A 20,535-nucleotide genomic window follows, 5' to 3' on the forward strand; every position below is an offset into this window, starting at 1 on the left:
CGAAATTTGCATTACTTCCCATCCCAAGCATTTGAATAATCTCCATCGCCATAACAACGCATTGTCAAGGCAATCCTTGTTCAACAAAGAACGAACGAACCAACCAACCAACCAACCATCAACCATCATTCGGCTGCTGTTGATGCTACTACCACTGCTATGCACCAAATCGCGCAGGCTACGCGTTTCAGACGGACTCCCGTCTTTGGTGACCTTGAACTCCTCCAGAGCAGTTGAGGACCTACAAAAGCCGTTGTTGAAGATGAGGTACTCTTGGTGAGCTCCTCCGAGGCAATTTTCGTTTGTTGATCAAGCACACAAGAATGGTGGCAGTTGGGAATTTGAGGACTGTTTTGACATGTGTATGTCTAGATTTGGGGATGATCTGCTTGTTTGGATAGCATTGGGGAATGGTAAATTCTTTCGGGTGGTTAGGTTCTCTGAGAGCCAAAAAGACAGACGAAAAGAAGGCAAGTCCCGCCGAGCTCATTAGAGCCGCATTGCGTCAAAAGCACAGGAACATCGTTAATTAGCCTTGAGTGGAAACATAAATTTGGAGGGGAACACAGTCAAACCGTCACAATGGGCGACTCAGTCCTTGAGATACAAACTAGGGGATCAAAACTAACTATAAGTATGCCATTCATGGCTTTAAAACAACCGGAAAGTGATGGTACACTTAATGGTGTTTTTCTTCAAATTAATGATTTCGGAGTGTCCTAGAGCTCCAATTGGGCCTCAGGGTGACCAATATGGCTTGGAAAAGATGAAGTTGCTGGATGGTTGAAAAAAAAGCTTACAACATTAATTGAGTTATTGCTTGTTTGATCACCCCAACTAGTAATTTAGATAAAGAGAGCCTTTTGCGTCCAATTAAACTAATGCCACACCCTATTTTGATTGTTTCTAAGCACGTTGAACTTTTTTTGGAACAAGGTTTTTCTCATTTTTTAGCAACGATAGTTTCAATAACCAACAATATCCAAAAGGCAAAAAAAAATCAAAATGAGTGATTTTGCTCTAAAGAAAGCTCAAGAAATGATCTCTCGGCAATCTCCATTCCCAATGTACCATGCCTTCAGTGGTGAAGCTGCTTTAAGGGTACCACGTTCCTATTTAAGGAGGGGAAACGTGGTTTGGAATTCCACGGAGCAGGTGCCCTCTTACGCACTTACTTATTGGAAAGTGTGCCCTCTCTTGCTCTCCCCCTCCCTACATGTGTCTCCTTTCCAACGAAGTAAAAGGAACGAGTACATTTGAAGTAGGCTTTGTGGAACAGGGAATATATCTGGCCTAATCAATTGCTTCCGAATATCTAATGAACCCTACAGACATGGGACGGCCTCGTTTCAGCCTCCCTCCGGGATCGAGGACGTATGTGGTGTAAGATGGGAAAGTCGTTCCACATGCACTTCAGGCCCGTTAAAATTTTGACAAAGCCTGACCAGATTTTATCTTTAGCTCGTTCATTTCAGGTTTGGCAATTTGAGGATCTCAGAGCAGATTTCTTTGGCACCTCACTCAATCTAGCTTTTACTGCAATGCAGTGGGGGAAACGTGGCAGGACTACATAGCACAGGAGGACCACTTCAATTCCAAGTGAGGCTCGAAAATGGAATGAATACATTAGTTCACTTGCACTCCTCACACTCTTGGGAATGAATCGGGGCGACAAAGGACGCTCAGATTGAAGTCGGGGCTTTTTTTTGCTTAGACCGCATTACCCAGCCAGTTTCGCCCACCCACACAGTTAGCATAATATGAAAATTGTTGCGCTACTCCATGCTCTTTTTTTAAAGGTGGATTGAATGAATCCTTTCAAGTTGTTGGGATCCGGCTTTGAAGTGATTTCAAAAGAGTTCTTGGACCAGAAAATAAGAAAAGAACAACAGAAGCAGCAGCAGCAGCAGCAGCAATATGGGAGCAATAGCTTTTTGTTATCATTTGCCAACAAAATGTAGAAAGGCGAACCACAATTTATCAAAGCGTTTTTGAAATTTCTCGCCCAGCCGCTAAACCTTGAGGGTTTTGCCGCAACGAGTTTTAATCAAAATGCTCTATCCCCCCCTTCCCCCTTCCCCCCCCTTTCTCTACTTTGCACACTTATGATTCATCAAAATGCACAACCAAACTTCAATGTGACTTGTTCCCAAGAAGTTCGTCTGTCTTGAATCCGAGTCTCTCACCAAAATAGAAAGAGCTCTCCACGGAGTGAGTTTCATCTTTGCTCCTTTGCATTTAGACTCATGATAAATGGGGAAAAAGCCGGTATGGCACTCCTTCCTTGCTATTTTTTTGCCGGCGTATAGTAGCCATTTTTGCAACGAATCAGGGGGAAACGAGAGGGCCTTTGAAATAAGATGCTCCCCATTCGGGAGGTCTGGGCTGGCTCAGATCTGGCGTGTAATATATTCAAGAATGTCCCTTCTTATCCCAGATTGAACCGTGAGAGTAAATCAAATCAAGAGCCCAAGTCAATGTACTTACTTGCGATCTCTTTGTTCCAAAATCACGAGAAATTCGAGCATGGAGGAATGGGGGGAAAATTTGGAATAAAAAGAACCCCATCTCCACGACTCTTGAGTCTTGACGACCCAAAGCTGGAGTTCCTGCCAAAAGAAGTAAATTCACAAGTTTTCATTCAAGATAAATGATCAAATGGACTTTGAATCGGGGAATTCAATCCTTTGATCCTCGATTGAAGCTCTTTTCAACTGGGACTCTGCCAATGCATTGAGTGCCAAAATATAAATGGACTTTCTCTGGGACGGACAAATCTTGAGCTCGCCCACAAGTCAAACGGGATCAATGATCTTACTCTTTCTCTCAATTAAAAGGTGACAAAACAGAACTGATTGCTGTAATTAGAGCCAGGTCCCACTCGTTGGAACTGCTCTGCTCTCTTTGTGCCAACTTTGAACGTGATTCCAGGTTAGAAAGGGGAGATCATTTGGGAACGAAGACAAACGGGGAACGCTGAGGAAGAGCGAGTTTCATTGTATGTAAATCGTCGAGCATCCACTCGAATGCATGGCAATGGATTACGAATGAGGTGATCGAAATTCATGGTGACATCGTTTTCTCTCGGTCTCTCCAAGAGCGACGGTACGACGAATCAGTCCCAGACATCATCATGGCTTTTGTTCGGCTTCTCCGGATGAAAAGCGACAAGAGATAAATGATCAAATAAGGCAAAGAAGAAAAAGAACAAGACGAATCTGCACCACCACGGCGCTCATCTTTGGAACAAGTCAATGGAACACTTCAATCAAGAGAATTGATGTGTGATGTCATCCCTCGAGTTTCAAGCGGAGCCAAGCTACCAGTTCCCGTTGCCGTTCCTGTTCCCTTTCTGGGTAGAAAAGTAAAGTTCTGTTCCTAACGATCCCTTACCTTAAATGGAACACAAGGAGCCGTTTGAGCGTCCATCTAGCTCACTTTTCAAGATAAGCACTTAATATCACGCTCACTCATTGTCCTTGTCGTTGTCGCTGTCATCATCAAATCACGGGCAGAATTAACACTAAGAGCCCCCTGACATGGTTGGATAAGTCCTTTCAAGAAAAATTGGATCCCTCGAGAAATCCCTGCTCAAGCTCCCAGAGACCGAACTCAATGGCACACCACACCATCCGGCACCCACCGACCAATGGTGTGTCGTATGAGCTGCAGTACTGAATGTAGTTGCAGTAGAAGTATAGTAGCAGCACTAGTTGTAATAATAATAGGAGTGGGAAGTGGAAGTAGAGCGACCTCCAAAGAGATCCACTTGAGCTGCTTCAGCGAAGGGCGCTAAGTTTTACGCCTGGAAGGATTAGCGAAAATTGCTCTCTAAAAGGCTTGTTATCTCTCCAAGTGAGAAGGATAGAGAGAGAGAGAGAGAGAGAGAGAGAGAGAGAGAGAGAGAGAGAGAGAGACAGACAGACAGACAGAGACAGAGATAGGGAACGAATGGATGGAGATTCCCTCGCTCCCTCTCTCGCTCTCTCTCTCTCTCTTTCTCTCTTTTTCTTTGCCCAATCTGGCTTGGAACGGAACAACCTTCCAGTTTCATGGGTTGAAAAATTCCTCCCTGTTGTTGGGAATCTTCTTGGAATCCTCTGGAAATTGCCTCGCTCTTTCAAAACGAACATCGCTTCCGACAATACACAGATTAGCCCCTAGTCAAGTGCATACGCCGAATACAGTACGAGCATGGTCGACAACAGGGAATATAGTTTAACTTGGGCGAAGGAAAACTACTCGTGAAACTCTCTTCTTATGAGATTAAGGCGTAGATTAAGATCAAGATTGCCGACTACTACGACTTGACTGTCTTAACTATCTTGACTGAGCTCCATCATGGACTATCACCCATTAAGCCTTAATCCGTCCCAATATTCCGAACCATCTTTTCTCCCCATCAACTGACAAGGCTCCGAGTTGAACTCGAAGAAGGACGGAGATGAACGTTCCACGTTTTTTTTCTTTCAAGGAAGATTGTATAGCGTGAAGGAGAAAAAAAAACAGAATAAAAAGCCTTCGAGGAGGATAAAGGGATTTATCGTCAGTCGATCCATCCCACATGCTCCTGTCGGATTTTGGGGTTATGGATTTCGATATCGCTCCACTCACTCTCCCGTCCATAAAGCAGCATTGGACAGCGAACCCCTTGGTGGCAAATCCATCTCAACTCGTATAAAAAACACCCACCCATCCAAAAGTAGACCGAAACGGACTCAGAATCCATCTCGTCCGACAACGAGTCGAACCAATCAGAATCGGAAGTGAATGAACGTGCAGTGGAAGTGTGAAATCCTCGTCTACCCTCTCAGTTCAACCAACATCCATTGGGTCCGTCAGCTGAAATCATCCACCTTGTCCGCCTTCGTATACCTACGAGTCTACCCTCTCGAGCAGATTCCTTGTTTGATCTATTCTACAGGTGTAAATCGACGACTAAAACGAGACCCCGAACACCGGATGAAACCCAATCAATAGGCCTTCCAGTGGGCGGAGAGGAGTGCTGCTCAGCCCACACCATCAAGATTGAAGGACCAGGATATAGTGCGTACTGGTATATCGACGAAGAAAGACGAAAGAAATGGGTCATGTCCTCTCCGTGCTTGAAACACGCACTCCGACTCCATTGTCACGTTTTGTGGCATTTTCGCGAGCTTTTAATTGGTTGGTTGAATAAAAGTGAATCTCGGATGATTCCCAATTTAACCTTGAACTAACTCGTAGGTACGACTTTTTATGGCACCATGTATTGGCTGTAAGCATGGATGCAGGTGAAGAAGAATGCGTGCCTGTTTCTTCGGCTTCATCTCTTTTTTTGGAGTGGGCACTGGTTCTGGTTTCAACCAGAGATGACATTACATCACCGAGACAAGTTCCAAGTTGTTGTCGGTTTTTACAATTCTGAACACGACCGACTCGAAGAAACTGGCTCAACCGACCCAAGCAAAGTTCAATTTGTCACTCCAAACGAACAAAAAGCATTAACAGGGACTTCATGATTATATCGTACATGGATAGAGTCAGGAATGTAGGTGCTAAAAGCCAAATCAAATACGATGTTTTGGATCTTAGACATCAAATTATTATTTTTTTCTGAAATGTTCTTCAACCATGGGCGAATGCCTTTTTAGGGCACCAGACCCACGGTGTCCCATTTACTGACCACCTACATCCCACTTTCTCCAGATGTCGTCGCGTCCCAGTGTGGCTGAGAGGATCTACGACGATAAGAGCCACGTGGGCGGGACTCGTCCGTCGGAAACCCCCAAATGCGTGATATCGTACAACAATATTGCCAAGGTAAGTCAGAATGATATTCGTCTTAATCGCCCACGATTATCGAGCCGCTCATTGGAGACCCATTTTCTCGCTGGCTACTTTATTCTTCCGTCGTGATCGAGGATCTGCCACAAAGAAGCGGCGATTGACGAACCAAGGACGTGAAGATCATGATTCTTGATGCCTGATGTACGACTATATATAGAAAATAGATAGTTCTCACATCTCTCATCTTTCGTTCGTCAGTAGTTTCCGTTTGAAGTCGTCAATTTGCTCACCAATCTAGACTCACTCATAGATCACCGCTTGAAATTGGGTGATAGTGAGTGGATGGGCCACTTTCACTTCCCTTTAATGGAGTTGGCCTTCGGTAGGTGCATGTGATTCTAAGGAATTTGTCGAGCGGAAAATCAGCTCCCTCCTTGCTCCTTCTCAATATTCTGAGATTTCAACAAGATCCCATTTGATGCTTTTCGGGCATTTGTACGCTACGTACATATAATCGGCTCTGGGGATGCATTTCAGACGAAGATGGTCCTGCACAAAACCAATGCTTCCCGGAGCCTCCGCCGAAATTGAAACCATTCCAACGTCCAAGAACCATTTGTCACAACCAGTGCCAAGGACTTCAAGGAAATGCTCAATTCGTCTCGTCATGTTTTCCTCCTCAAAGAATTGAGGAGTTGGTTCGAGGGCCCATCGCCAATCTCCTGGGGGTAATTGCTCGTTAATGACTTCGGAGACGGCGGAGTATCGGAGTATTCCCTAAGTGACTTATGTTCTTTCATTGTTTGTTGCCTCTCTTTGGGGCGGGGCCAGCCACTGCGTCAGGTATGGTAAGTATTCGAGTGTATTCCATCATCTCCTCTCACAGTAGATCACTCATGATGATCATCATCTTCATCCTCGTCATTATTTCTTGGAGCAAAACTAACCGCCCACTCAGACAACAGACAACGGCATTCATTTGGTTGTACCAAATTGCGTTGCATAAGAGCCCAGGGCTTCCATTTTTCTGAGGAGGTGTCAAGTCACCGTGGAGGATCAGAAAAAGGCAGCCAATCAGTAGATATTAAAAGGGGATTCTAATATCACCTGTTTTCGGCAATTTTTCATCCTCATCATGGTTCATATTTTATGTGAACCACATACAGGTACCCACGCAGATTTTTTACCAGGCTATGGTTGTTTTTTAATTTCAACCACAACAAGGTACCCAGGTATGCAAAACATCAATATTGTCTAACAATATATCTTTTGTTTTTTAACCTAACCTAACCTGACCTAAGCTAACCTTTCAGTTGCAAGGACCTGGGGGCACGTAGGCAGCGGCGCAAGCGGTTAAGCAGTGGTCAGGGAGCAACACGCAATAGCCAAAAACGGCAACACTGACGTCATTTCTTGATGTCAGCTGATGTCATAATCGAAATCTCAAAAATATGTGGATTCAATGCTATTTTAGGGCTCTTAATTACTCTCCATTCTAGATTTAGTATAAATTCTGATTTTTTCTCCTTAAGTCAATTTTTTTTCGGCATCAAGAACATATTATTGACATGTTTCTATGGAAACCATGTTAAGGTATGATATTTTCTGGTGAAAATATAGGTGGTGTTAATTACTTACCAAGTGTTGTTTTTAACCTTGTTTAGGTTGATTATTTACAAGCACACTAAGGTTAAAAAGTCTTTTCAACCATGTTTAGGCTAAACAAAAACAGTTTGAGCTAAACCATAATCAGGTTGACAATCAAAGTGGGTGCCTTGTTGTGGTTGAAATTTAAAAAAAAAATCAGCCATAGCCTGGTTAAAATCTAGGTGGGTACCTGTATGTGGTTGACACAAAATATGAACCATGACGAGGATGAAAAATTGCCAAAAACAGGGTGATATTAGAAAACCCTTTTACTATCTACTCCAATCTTAATGAGCACGACTTTTATTTCGGGTCGCTCGCTCATTCATTCATGCATCAGTTCACTGGAACAACATTCCAGATGCGTTATCCCCCACGTTTTTGGGCCGGAGGAACGCTTTTTGAAGATCCAAAACATGTTGCATTAGTAGTTAGTCTCTTGACCACGAGTTCGATCAACCACGAATCTTGCCATTCGTTGCAAGCGGTATGTGCATTCGTACTAGTGCTTATAGGGCTTGAAGAGCCATCAGAAATTATGGAGGATGACTTTTTCCCAAACCATTGTTGCCACAATTGGACAATGAAGAGATAAAGTTCTCTTTCGAGTCGAGGGAGCCTGGAGAGCACCTGCCCAAGATGAGATGGGTTGCGAGATCGATGAGTCATGGTGACTCTTTCAAGGTTAAATCGGCCCCTTTGGTCGGAATGGGTGCGGGAAAGAGGTGGATAGATATGACCATCATACTACGAATATGCCGATTGACTATTGCCCCCTTCTCTCTTCACTTCCTGCTGCCAAGGGAACGAGGGAACTGAGGGGGCCTAGGGGGCCTGGGAACATCATTTTTCCAGATCATTGCCTCTTCCACTACAATGGTGCTCTAAACGCCAAGGTTCACTGAATTCTCCATCTGTTCCATACAGATGGCAGGCGGCAGCAAAAGAAGTGGGACAAGAGGATGTGCCACTGAAGGTTGGTGAAGAGTGGGCACCCAGAGCAGGACAAGTGGGGGCGGGGCGACGGCCTTCTCCACTTTCCAATACGTGAGTCAATGTCAGTCGATTTGTCTTGCAATATTGCTGAGGCTTTGATGCTATTTCTGGTTTGCTTCCCAAGAGCGAGCGGAAAAGGCTTCTTGTCTGAGCGATTTTGATTTACCGCTTTGAAATGGCACAATGTGGGTGGGTGTGAGGGAGTGTGCCCGTTGGTTGCAACGACTTTGCGGAAAACAAACCCATCTGGGGTCTCAACCAACCAACCAACCAACCGACCACCCATCCCAACCACCCACACTGATCTTCTTCAGTTTTATAGTTTGTTTTCTTCCTTTCGAGTAGAGGAATTCTCTAGCTAAATCCATACGAAATAAACAAGGCGATAAAACATTGTGAGCGGAATCCACGATGAGAACAGACACTACATGGCAGTGCTCTTCGTATAAGAACCACTTGAAAGCCGGGGGGATTGGAAATTGGAGAATTATGGCCGCCTCGTAGATCAACTTGAATCTTGAATCCATTCTGATAGCCTTCCACTTCTGTCTGAGGGTACTGAATGTACGTACCGAGCGTAAAGCACGAAGTAGAAGAAAACCCAAACCATACTTCGAATGGCGGCTTTTATGCAAGCTGTTTTTTCCCTAAAAACCGTTCAATACAAAACAAAAAGTCTACTGATCGTTCTTACGCTTCTTTGTAGCGTGGTCCATGTCGTATATCTGCATACTAAACCCATGGAGTACGTGGGTGGGCCACCACTATCTAGTAGCTTCCTCCTGATCCCACACAGTCGCAATTCGTACCCATAAAAACATTGTGGATTCGATCCATCCGTCATGCGCAATTCACGGCAAAGACAAGCCACATTTAAAGACAATGGGTTCATTCCTGAATCTCGTCATGTTTTGGGGAGCTTTTAAAGTGGAGTAATCTCGATGAATTCTACCCGGAAGCAGGGTTTTGAAATTCGCGCCAAAATCGTGGGTGGTTCAGCTGATGCTACAGTGTTGCCAATTCAAGATGTACGACATTACAGATTTGATAACTCATGAGATACATTGTTGTGTAAAGCGAACGTGTTTGAGAGTGCTTCTTCACATTTAAAGATCCTCATTTATTTATGTGGCAAAACGTTTTACAATCCTGCGTTCTGATGAGTCCTTGGGCAGGTTATTCATGTTTTTGACTCCCACTCCTGATGAAAACTTACTTGTGTGCACTTGCTTGTGGCATTTTTTCGTGCTCTTTGATGTTCTAAAACGTGGAAGCCATGCTTTGAAAGTAAAAAGGCACTGCTTTATCTCTTCCTTAATTAAATCAACCTTGCACACTTCAAATCAATCGTTGCCAACTTTTCCACTGCTGGAAGCGATCGAGTGCGGGTAATGAATCGTGAAATGACTTTTCACTTTAGAAATTCTTCTCTAGTCAGCGAAAGTATCGAGTGATCAACTTCTAAAAAAACGAGAGCAACTTTTTTCACCCAATTCCTTGAACGCCCTCTCAGGCAATACCATTTACCCACCCATATAGGCAGATTAGGCAACAGGGCGTGTGTGTGTGTTTCTGAACTCGGTTGGTCCTGTTCACAAGCACACAACCACCAAAGCAGAAGTGGTTCATTGAGTCGGACCAGAAGTCGATCCGAATACAAGTTCGCAACCTGGTGCAGACACCAACCAAGACGAAGTCGAGGAAAAGGAGGAAGGGATGGAAGAGGAGGAGAAGGAGGAAGAGGAGGAGAAGGTGAGCAACACCCCTGCTTAGACCCATAAAGCTTGACCTGATTGCTGGGAGATCTTGGGTTGGAGACGAATTGGTTAACACGACCAACCAACGGAACCGAGTTCTTGTACGCTCGTACTTCCGGGATGCCAATAAACCCGAATGAGAATCTCGCTCCTCAACGGGTTCTGGTTTGAACGAGAATGATCCCATTATCAGCCACCAGAAACACTACACAACCAACCAACCAACCCACCAGGCAACCAAAGAACGAATATCCACGACGACCGCGACCATCCGGCATTCCATTCCTCTATCGGCAACTTTCATGATCTGTCAACTCAAGTCTAACCACCAAAACTTTTTTTGTACCCACAAATGCAAGAAAACCGCCTTCTTTCCTCTTTTTTCTGTCAAGAACTCGGGGATTGGCGGCCTAGTAAAGACACAGAAGAGACCGCTAGAGATCGGGGACCAGAGAAGCAACAGCTTCATCACAGGTGGGTTCCCATCTGACTATGATATGTTTTTATGCAGAAAATGTGTCAATCGCTCTTCTTATCAGGAAAGGCAAAGCGACCGGCGGCCTTGGCCTTGGCTTCTTGTCTGCATTTAGATCTCTACACAAACAACCACAATCTCAGTGTGGTTGAAGGACCCAGGCCCCAAGCCGAAGAAGCTGAAGTTTTATTTGCGGCCTCGGTCCCATCTTGTGTCAGGAAAAGAGAACCAAGAATGTCAAGTGACAGATGAAATAAGTTCCGAGTTCTCTCCTTTGCCTGGGTAGATTGAGGACTGAGCACCCAGGACTAACCCCAACCAAGGCTGAGGTGATCTGGAACAAAAATCCTGGACCTTGTTTTCTCTGGGCTCTCGTCCATCCGTCCGTAGATTTGTTCCATGGGGCATGAGCCAACGAGACGGAGAAAATTGCACGGATTCAGGGAACTTTTCTCCCCTCTGAGCCATAAAGATTGGCATTATCATCCATGATAAGGTGAGCCTGGAATAAAGACCCACTCTCTTGGGCTTCTTGGGCTGTATAATATACCACTCCAATGGAAGCGAATCAAGCCCGGAAAAAATGGCCAAAGCCCCCCTAGAATCATACGCCCCAATGCTAAAAGCCAGAGAGAGGACCAATGCGGAACGGAAGGGGGATGGCCAGCGATGGCTGTGACCTCATCGGGTCCCTAATAATGCCAGATTGTCTTTTGATTAGCCTGTTTGGAACAATGAATTCAACACACGAGCTCATTGAACATGGACCAAGCGGATCGGAAAGAAGGGGAACAAGACAAAGAGAAATGAGTTCCTCCAGGTCATTGCGTTCAAAACAATTGGAGAACGAGAGCCAATGAGCGCGTTGGAATTTCAATTGGACGTGGAGGCACACATCAATTTTCAAGTCAATTACACATACGAAGGCTAAAAGTTTGGAGCCGGGTGATCTTGGAAAATCCTTTGGGCCTAAGGAAGGCGCTGCCAAGGATTGCCTCACTAAGAGGGAATGACAACAAAGGGGATTGATTTGTCCAAAACTTTCTCTTCCTCCTCCTTTTGGAACACGAATCAAAGGCAGACCTCTGAAACCAAGGACCAGGCCACATACTTGCTTCATTCAATATGTTCAAATCGATCGTTGGCCTTATAAGCAATATATAAATGGGACAACACATAGGAAATCTGGACCAACGGCATCATGTCTAATCTAGAAATTTCAATTAAACTAGGTAACTACTGCTGTACACAGTATGTTTAACAGCCATGACACGAATCGCTTATCAAATCGGATGGAGGCGTGGCAGATAAACATTGAACTTCCGTTCTACAATTGAAGAGGTATCCAAATTTAGGGTCGAATCACCAGCCAAAGATTGGAGATGGGAGGGGAGCCCCATGTCCACCACCACCACCACGGAAGGGCCTTTTAAAGAAAGGGCCCGTGAAAAATACCTTGACAGTTGGACAAAAGGCTACTTTTTTTCCGTCCACTCCTTCTTCTTCTGTCCTCAATGAGACACATTTTGTGCAGAGACTCACAAGAGTTTGGCGAAAAAAACTTCCAAAGGAATGTCGTCGTAGATCTGGTCCCATGGAATGGGTCTGATGAGTCCAGACCATTCAACGAGAACATTACTACCATCTTGAAGGTGGAATTCTGAATATACTCTCGACCAAGAATGACGGCTCCATAACTTCTCTTTGTGGAATTTAGCATTTGCTTTTTCCATGCAACACTTTTGGAAAAGAGGCGAACACTAGGAAGTAAGGGGAACGAACTCTTTCGCTTTCCCAGGGAGCGTTGACTCATATCCGGTCATTCATTTTGGCCAGAATTTATGGCATTCTTGTACATACGAGTACTAGTAGAGTACTGCTCGTATACGTACGCACTTCAACAACCAGCACAATGGTGAGACTACTACGTACTTCAGCCATTCTATCTTATCAAGTCGGTTCCAACAACAAAAGTTTCCTTGGACCACCTCGGCGGTGACGTGATTTATATGGTCCAGGCACCAAAGTGAGTGCATTCGACTCTTGATCCAAGAACACAGATTTAAGAACGGGCACAAAGTGGATCCGGACGGATCCTTTGTCAATCAGCGTGTGCTATATATAGCCCCAAAAATGTGCAGAGAAAGGCCAACAACATGAAAGAGATTGGGCGGAAAAAAAGTGCGTCAGTCTGTTCCAAGAGCTAACTTGTTTCGTCATTTTGGTTCTGCTTGAGACGAACGCATTGGTCCCGAAAAGCTTCCCAGCTTTCATCGAGAACTTTGAGGACATCTCTGAGAATACCGTGGAAAGATCCATTCAAATCAGACTTTGACTCTGACAACGTACACTCTTCGCTCTCATTCTAGTTTCCTCTCTCCCAAGAATGTGGGTTAAAAGGGAACATTTTGAGTTCATCTCAAACTCTAGAAGCTTTGCTTGGCAGCGGGCACCCTTCTCTCTGAACAACTCTTAAAAAAGCTCAACACAAGATTTGAATGTGTTCAGGAAATGGATCGGTTTTAGGAGGGCTTTTTGAGGGATGCTGAGAGGCAAAGATGATCTCTGCTTCTGATGTCGGCAAAATATGCAGCATAGCCAATTTTCGTTTCATGCAAGTTCTGCGGAATTTAATTAAAGACTTGGGTGTCTTTTTATACGCGAACCAAACCAGGATACTCAATTTGGAACGGCAAAACTTCCACAACTTTATAATAAAAAAATGGTTTGGAATGCCAACATTCTATCGTTGATTTTGATAAAGTCGCTGTGCTTCGAGACAACAAATATTGGATACAATGACCGTTTGCACCATCACTAAAAAATTACTTCTGCTTGTCATTTTGAATAATTTTGACTTAAAAGGCATTGAAAGCCACGATTTGGCCGTTAACATGATGTATTTCCATTGTTTCCCAACCCAAAGTACGGAAGAATCAACTCAAAAGCAATCCCGTTGCAAGTCTGCGAGAGCCTCAATTTAAGATTGGTGGTTTTGCATTGCTTTGGATTACAACCCAGTAGGCAAGAACCACCACCATCAGCTCAGAGAGCAAGAAGCCGATGACAAACGAAAACTTAATGACACTCTGAAAGCTTCCGGCATACCACCACATGTGGGCAAATAGGCACAAGTGAGTAAGTATGTGTGTGTGTGTATATATGGAAGAGAGAGAGAGAGAGATAGTATTCCGGAGTACTCACGCTTTGGACATGAATGCCCGAGACAATTGGACGTTTTGGTGGCCCCAATGCTCCCCCGACGCTCACCCCAACGAACGAGTTGTCCGAAGCACTTGATGCACTTGAGGATGCGAGAAGATCAATCCAATCGAAGAGCTTTTGGTGATCGCATGAAAAAGGGTGAGAAGCTGACTACAATGGGATTTAATCAGTGGAAAATGCCACCTCAGCCGTGTAATTGTGCACATTGGTGTTCATTCCGTATTGATTCCTGACGACACTAATTGTTCAAAGTGAATATTAAAGTTCATTCAGCCGAGTTCGCTTCCAAGTCATTTTCCAAGAAAGACCGAGCAGTGCCACGATTGATACGCCTTAAATTGAGATGGGTTTTTAAATCCACCACTAGCTGTTTCCCTTTTTCTTCTCCTTCTTTCTCAACATTGGCAGCACCAAGACGAATCCCAAATCGGCCCTTGGATAACAAACCAACCAACCTACCTACCTACCTACCTACCTACCAACCAAGCCAGGTAACCATCCATCATTGAGCCTGCTCAACAGCAACAGCGAAGACAGAGAGACGGTTTGGAAGAAGTAATTTTCTATCATTATCTACGTAAATCCAAATTATCCGGGAGTCGTACTTTAGCATTATGATGCATTAGGGATTCGACACTTTAATCCTAGGGTGAAATAAAGACAATTGAATAACCTTTTTCGATTTTTAAAGAGCTCATTTTTCTACCTTAAGCCTCCAAAAATTGCGATTATTTCCTGTATTTTCATTTTTCAAAAGCCATGGTTACCTAACTTAAACTCAAATAGGCCATTCGATACTGAACCCCCTTCTCCGGATTATTTTGCCAACAATAGTGGAAGTTTCATTGACCATTGTTCAAACCGGTTACATAAATTTGCAAAATACGAACCCCCTCGTCAGTCCTTGTCTTTTATTCGTGCTAAAAGCTCCCGTTCCACGTGCTCTGTCGACAATTCTTAATGCGGCGTATCAAGTCTTTGATACTTCAAGTGGCCATTTGTTTATCAAAGTGCTTTAGCCATTGAACTTGTGACCTAACTACCGCAGGTCGAGGTGTTATCGGCTTTATCTAGTCAATTGTTATTCTTCAAATTATTGGCCTTACCTGAAAGGAAGAAAAGTTGTCTCTTAGTGTAAGTGCGTACTACGAAACGAATCGACTACTATATAGGTAAGGTACTGGTCTACTGGGCCAGAAGCCCTAGGCTCGAATTAAAGGCACACGTCTCGATTTCGGGTTTCTTTCTGTCTGCCCATGCTCTCTCTGGTGTCTCTCTCTCCAGGGGAATGAAGCCTGTCTTATTGATGTATGCAAATGTATTCATGTTGACTGTACGAGTGTGCCTTGAATAAACATGCTGGGATTACCTCCTATTACCATGTTCTTTTGGGGAGGCCTGAATCAATCCCGAGGAAGAAGAAAAGGGACAACCATTACTGCTCTCAGCAAGCTGCATGCATGCAAGCAAGGGGGAGTGCAACTCGTACGTTCGGCATAACCAACCGAGCAAGCAACTTGGACAATGTACGACCAACCAAAGTAAACTGCCACCAAATTCCCCTATTCGATTACCGCCAAGAGATGTGATTGTGAATTAACGCTGATTCACGGGGCTTCAAAAGGCAAGCGAGCGCCAATGAATTGGTCATGGGCCATGATCCTCCGAGTTGGATAATGTCATCGAATCTTTGGACGTATGAGTACATACACACGGTGCTTCCAAAAACGTACAACCCCTGGGCATTTTATGGTCATTTATCAACACTTCATTTGGGAGCCTAAAAGCTCGGATGGAGTGTCAGGTTCATTTTGAATTCAGACATTCAAATTCAGTGAGGACCTCTCTTAATCCGAAGTTGCTTCTCATTTCTTAGGCCATCGAATTAAGATGGGGAAATGAGTGAGTGAGTGGAAGAGCGGTGCTTGTGGATTTTTGACGACTTCTGCCGCCATCCTTTGGCAACGTGGGTTCGAATACTCTTGATTTGGTTCCAACTCGGAGTTTTTTACCAAGCGGAGAAAAATGCAGAAATGTTGCCTCCAGGGGACATGTTGCCATTTTGATATGATATTCTACTTTTCGAGAACTGAAATTAGTTTCCTGAGAGAGATGTCTGCCTTTGGGGCATGTTTTGCCATGCTCTTTGCTAGTTTTGGGATGGATTAACCCAACAATCTGCCACCAGACTTTCAGTGCTTTTGAGGCAAACCTTAAGCGAGGGGACTTTAAAGTGACTACTTCACTTTCTCAAATTCATTGGTCGAGACATGTCTTTTTTCTCAAGAAAGTATTTACTCCAATATGCAGCGATTAAAGATGAGTGAATTGGCACCCTCCGCGTTCTTCTTCCCACTTACCTTGGCATTTTTGCCGTTGGCACACAGACATATTGGTGCTCTTATTATATTCCTTTTCCCGTAGTATATTTCTGTGTCTCTCAGAATTGACGAGCAAAACAGTACACTTAGCGATACCTCCAATGCTTTGGTGGCCTGTTTCAAATGGAACAAGGCCGCATATGACAATAAACTACTAAACTGGTTCTTGTGCCACAAACTGATAGCCTCCAATGATGTGAAGGACACTCGATTTTCAGCACACGGAGCTTACATGTCAGACGCCAAATATGGCCGACCATATAACCTCTGTGTGCCCTTCCAATCCCAGATGCACTTGTGAAAAGCACATATTGAGGCTCGAAACCAGAGATGTTCGAATCGGTCAAAATCGGTCCCAGTTTGGCTGAGCTTCCAACGAGTGGAACAAGCACACATGCTGGTGACAGGAAGATGATTGTTGGTCCACAGACAGACACGAGAGCACCATTTGATTGACATACGCACGCACGGACACACTCTTCATCCTCTGAGATCGCTGTCCGACAATAGTGTCTGTTGGACCCAACATGAGCGTACTTTGGCTGGCTAATAGATCCATTTTGAGAGTAGATGGAACAAGTTCTAAATGACCTCTGGCATGGAAAGGAGGATCAAGAGAGGACAAGCCAGAAATTTCCTTTAATCAATTTTGACTCTGGCACACGAAACCTGGACGTAATGAGGAACAAGCATGTCGCAAGCAGGGGTAGGCGCTGAGGATCCTAGTTGGGATCATCCTTTGTGTGCCAATATCTACGTACACAAAGATAAATCGGGATTGCAAAAGGCGGTGGTGCTTGAGATTTTTCATGCGCTCATTTTAAGGTGTACCCACCAACGCCAATTACCCAATGGTAGTTAGGTTGGTGTGGAAAATGAGGGAAAGTATTTTTTTATTTTAAGAAATATTCTCGCTAGGAACCCCTCCAAAGAATAGAATTTTGGAGGCAGAGAGGGAGGGTTGGTTTATTGGCCAGATATAAATCCCATCTGTTGCCTCGACTTCAAAAGCCAATATTCACTCGTAGCCCAGAGAGTAGGAGGAGAAAAGAGAGACTTCTTTCACAAGTAAGCCAAAAATGGTCGAGGGAGGGAGAAAGGATCAAGCCTTAGCGAGGCGACAGAAATGGAACAAATTTGGTGGAACGAGTGGTCTCTCCCTCCTTGACCACGATGATCTCCCTCTCTCTTTCTCTCTACACTCATAACACAACTCTTCCTCTCCCCATAAAGAAAAGAAGGGGTGCCCTCCCTCGGTTCTCTCAGCTTTTCTGATATTGGTCCCCATTGGATTCCCCAAGTGGAACATCCACTGATTACAAAGCACTTGTGGATTAAAGACCAAGGCAATCAAGAACCACATCAGCAGATCTGCGGAGAAGACATGAAGTCGGTGGTTCGCACGGGGTTGCTACTGCTTGGTAAGTGGTTGAGCCTCTCTTTTGTTCCAATTTCCATACCACACAAGAGGCCAAGAGAGAGCGAGAAAAATCGGAAAGGGCTAAGAGGGCCGAAGAATAGGAACACGTACCGGAAATCACACAAATGAGCTTCTTAGTTATCGAAATACTGGATCTCCCTGCCGTCAATGCTATGTAGGTTTCGGGCATTGATGTGCTCGCTTGTGATGGCAACTTTTTGGTCCTATTAGGAAACATCTTGACTTTGGGCTCAGGGCTCAGCGACTCATTGCAATTTTGCATATTCTTGAGTGTCCGGAAACATGAAACACAACTACAACACAAATTTTTAACCGGCATGGTTTTTTTTCCTTCTAAAATCACCGCTATAAAATGGATGTAGGGCACGTAAAATTGATGAGAGGATTTCACAATCTTGCTCATTTATAGCCTTTTGTGACTCCGACAATTATCTGATTTGTAATATTGATTGTGACAACTTGGAGCTATTCGTTGTTTACCTGAGCAAACCGTTCATAAAGTCTTTCTTTCGCTACATGCATTCCTGTTCTTAAGAATGAGTAAACAACTTGCACTATTCACTGGCCTTATGGTCTTAATGGAAACTTCGCTTGTAACAAAGAACCCTCCAGTATCCAATGAATCAGACAAAGCAAGTAGGAACATGAAAATAACTACGCTCAACACCAAAAGGGCACCAAATCTTGCTCTCGTCCCCCTCAAAACCAGCCTTTCCACTGACTATGCATACCAACGCCAAAGAAAGAACAAAATCATTCCCAGAAGTTCCCTTTCTGAGTGGGTGACAATCTCATCCTGGAGACCCATACTTCAATATGATCCCTGGGTTTTAGTGGCCCTTCCTGTGGAGAAGTGAGGAGGGTAAAAAAGATTGTTTTCCCTTCAGGGCATAGAAACGAGAAGAAGAAGTCGTCGAAGACGACGAACGAGATAGAGAAGTATTTTGGCATTGAAAGAGACCCCGATGGTGTGTGTGTGTGTGTTTGTGAGTGTGTGTGAGGGAGGCAGGCAAATTGCTCCAGGCACTCTTCCTCGTTGTCGCTGTGTGTCTCCTTCTCTACTCACTTCACTCTGTTCCAAAAAGAAGTCAGTCAGGGCATGCAGGGAGTGAGCGAATGAATGAAGCCTCTCAGCGAAGGTGGATGGAATCAGACCCAGATGCTCAAGCAACAAGAAGGAGCCAGGGAACAAGGGAACAAGCATTCGCGTCGTTTTCAAACCGATGGCAGACGAAGAGGCTGGTGGAAAGACAAGAACTCACTTGAGGATCATGTTCCAGATTGAGTTCTCACAACAATGGAAGTTTGCCACATGAATGCATACAAGCAAAGGGTGGCTCGGCGGAGTGACTTTATGCTGGAATACAGTACATACTAGTAGCCATGGCTTGGTCGACTTCTACGTCGCTTCCAGACAAGGAGGACCAATCAAGCTCAGGTTTCTGTTGTTCCACGAGATCCAACAAGCAGAAGAACCCTGAGCGTTGAAGACTCGACACTCGTGATGATATCTCCCCCATCCAGCCAAGGGAATGGGCATTTTTCGAATGTAGGCAGAGGCAGAGGCATTTAAACATTCCCGCCTGTCTGCCTTCATGGGTGGGTAGATTAGATTCCTTTCTCGGTCTGGACAATACAGCAGAAGTAAACCTCGATGGTTGGTGGCTTCACCGGCGGACAAAGATTTGGTGCAAACGAAACCCACTTAATGTAATGAGGCAAGAAATTTAAGGAGGCCCACATCTGGAAATTACGTATGAACGTCCCATTCCATGGCCCGCCCGAAACGGGGATATGATCCATCCGAAAGGCCGCTAAAAAGGTAATGGGCTCGAAGCCAACATATTGGAATGACTGGGATTGATGTGGAATCCTGGCATTTGAATTACGTGTGCCTCAGTGATCTTTTCATCATTGCAGATGACTGAGCAACCAATAAGCCCTCTGTTCCATGTGCACTTCTTGGTCTTGGTCTCTCTCTCTCTCTTTCAAAGACCTCAAAAACCACGACCACGGCCATAACCATACAGTGCTCTCAAGACACTCAAGCATACAATCCCAATGTGCCCATCCAGCCTCCCCCCCCCCCCCCATTCCCCTGCATCCCACTGAAGCTTCAAAGGTAAAGTGAGCCGTTAGACGTTTGGACTCGACAGACCCAAGGCCTAAATGACGAAGAGTCCAATGGCTCCTTTGCCGCTGTCATTGAAGGAGCTTCAAGGTTGGGGTTTGCTTGTTTAATCAAGCTTGAAATGACTGTGGTGCTCCAAATGAATGAAGTCTTCTTTCTTCAGTCAAGGCCTAGTTGGGATCGCTCCATCCATCTGTCCAACTATCCATCTTTCCACACATCCATCGACGTGCCATCAAAGTTCGTTTCAATGAACAATAACAACTGGACCAATTTCCCCCCCCCCCTCAGATCGAGTTCCAATCCTTAGACTTGGACCGACATTGCGAAAGCAAGTGGATTTTGGCTGACATTTGAAGTTTGCGAAATTTATGGATCCTATGAATTTAAATCAAGCAAAATCTCAAATGTTAGCCTTGGCAAGAAGGCAATGCTGTAAAACCTCACGGTTCATCGAGTTCTCGTTCCTCCAATATCTGTATTCTAGGCTCTTCTTATCGCAATTCCAACTTGTTTTCTATTCACTAACGAACCGGATCATATCATGCATGGTAAAAGCCCCATTAAAGGCTCGCCCAATTATAGAAAATATTTCTCAGAACGAAACTTCCAAAGAAACGGGTTCCAGAATTACATTCTCGACAAAGACAAGGTTGAAGCTCGAAACTCGCCTAAAGTGGAAGTTTGGATTTTAACAGATAATACAAACCCCC

At 44.6% G+C, this 20,535-nt stretch overlaps 1 protein-coding gene and 1 long non-coding RNA gene across 3 annotated transcripts in view; one reads left to right on the forward strand and one right to left on the reverse strand.

Annotated features, from left to right (window-relative positions):
• LOC131883912 (uncharacterized) overlaps positions 1-20,535 on the reverse strand; it is a 68,891-nt gene that overhangs the window by 30,250 nt on the left and 18,106 nt on the right. Inside the window, exon 1 of one of the 2 annotated variants that reach the window (XM_059231627.1) lies at positions 3,394-3,562. The exons of the other annotated variant lie outside the window; for it this stretch is intronic. The gene's annotated coding sequence lies outside the window, so the exon portion shown is untranslated. Of the gene's footprint in view, positions 1-3,393; positions 3,563-20,535 lie in introns of those variants that run through there. 2 annotated transcript variants of the gene reach the window in all.
• Positions 14,834-16,203, forward strand: LOC131884230 (uncharacterized). Its single transcript, XR_009373699.1, has 2 exons — positions 14,834-15,041; positions 15,154-16,203. It is a non-coding gene; the product is annotated as an uncharacterized LOC131884230 (long non-coding RNA).

This window comes from Tigriopus californicus, chromosome 1 (genome assembly GCF_007210705.1).
Source record: "Tigriopus californicus strain San Diego chromosome 1, Tcal_SD_v2.1, whole genome shotgun sequence".
Taxonomy (NCBI): domain Eukaryota; kingdom Metazoa; phylum Arthropoda; class Copepoda; order Harpacticoida; family Harpacticidae; genus Tigriopus; species Tigriopus californicus.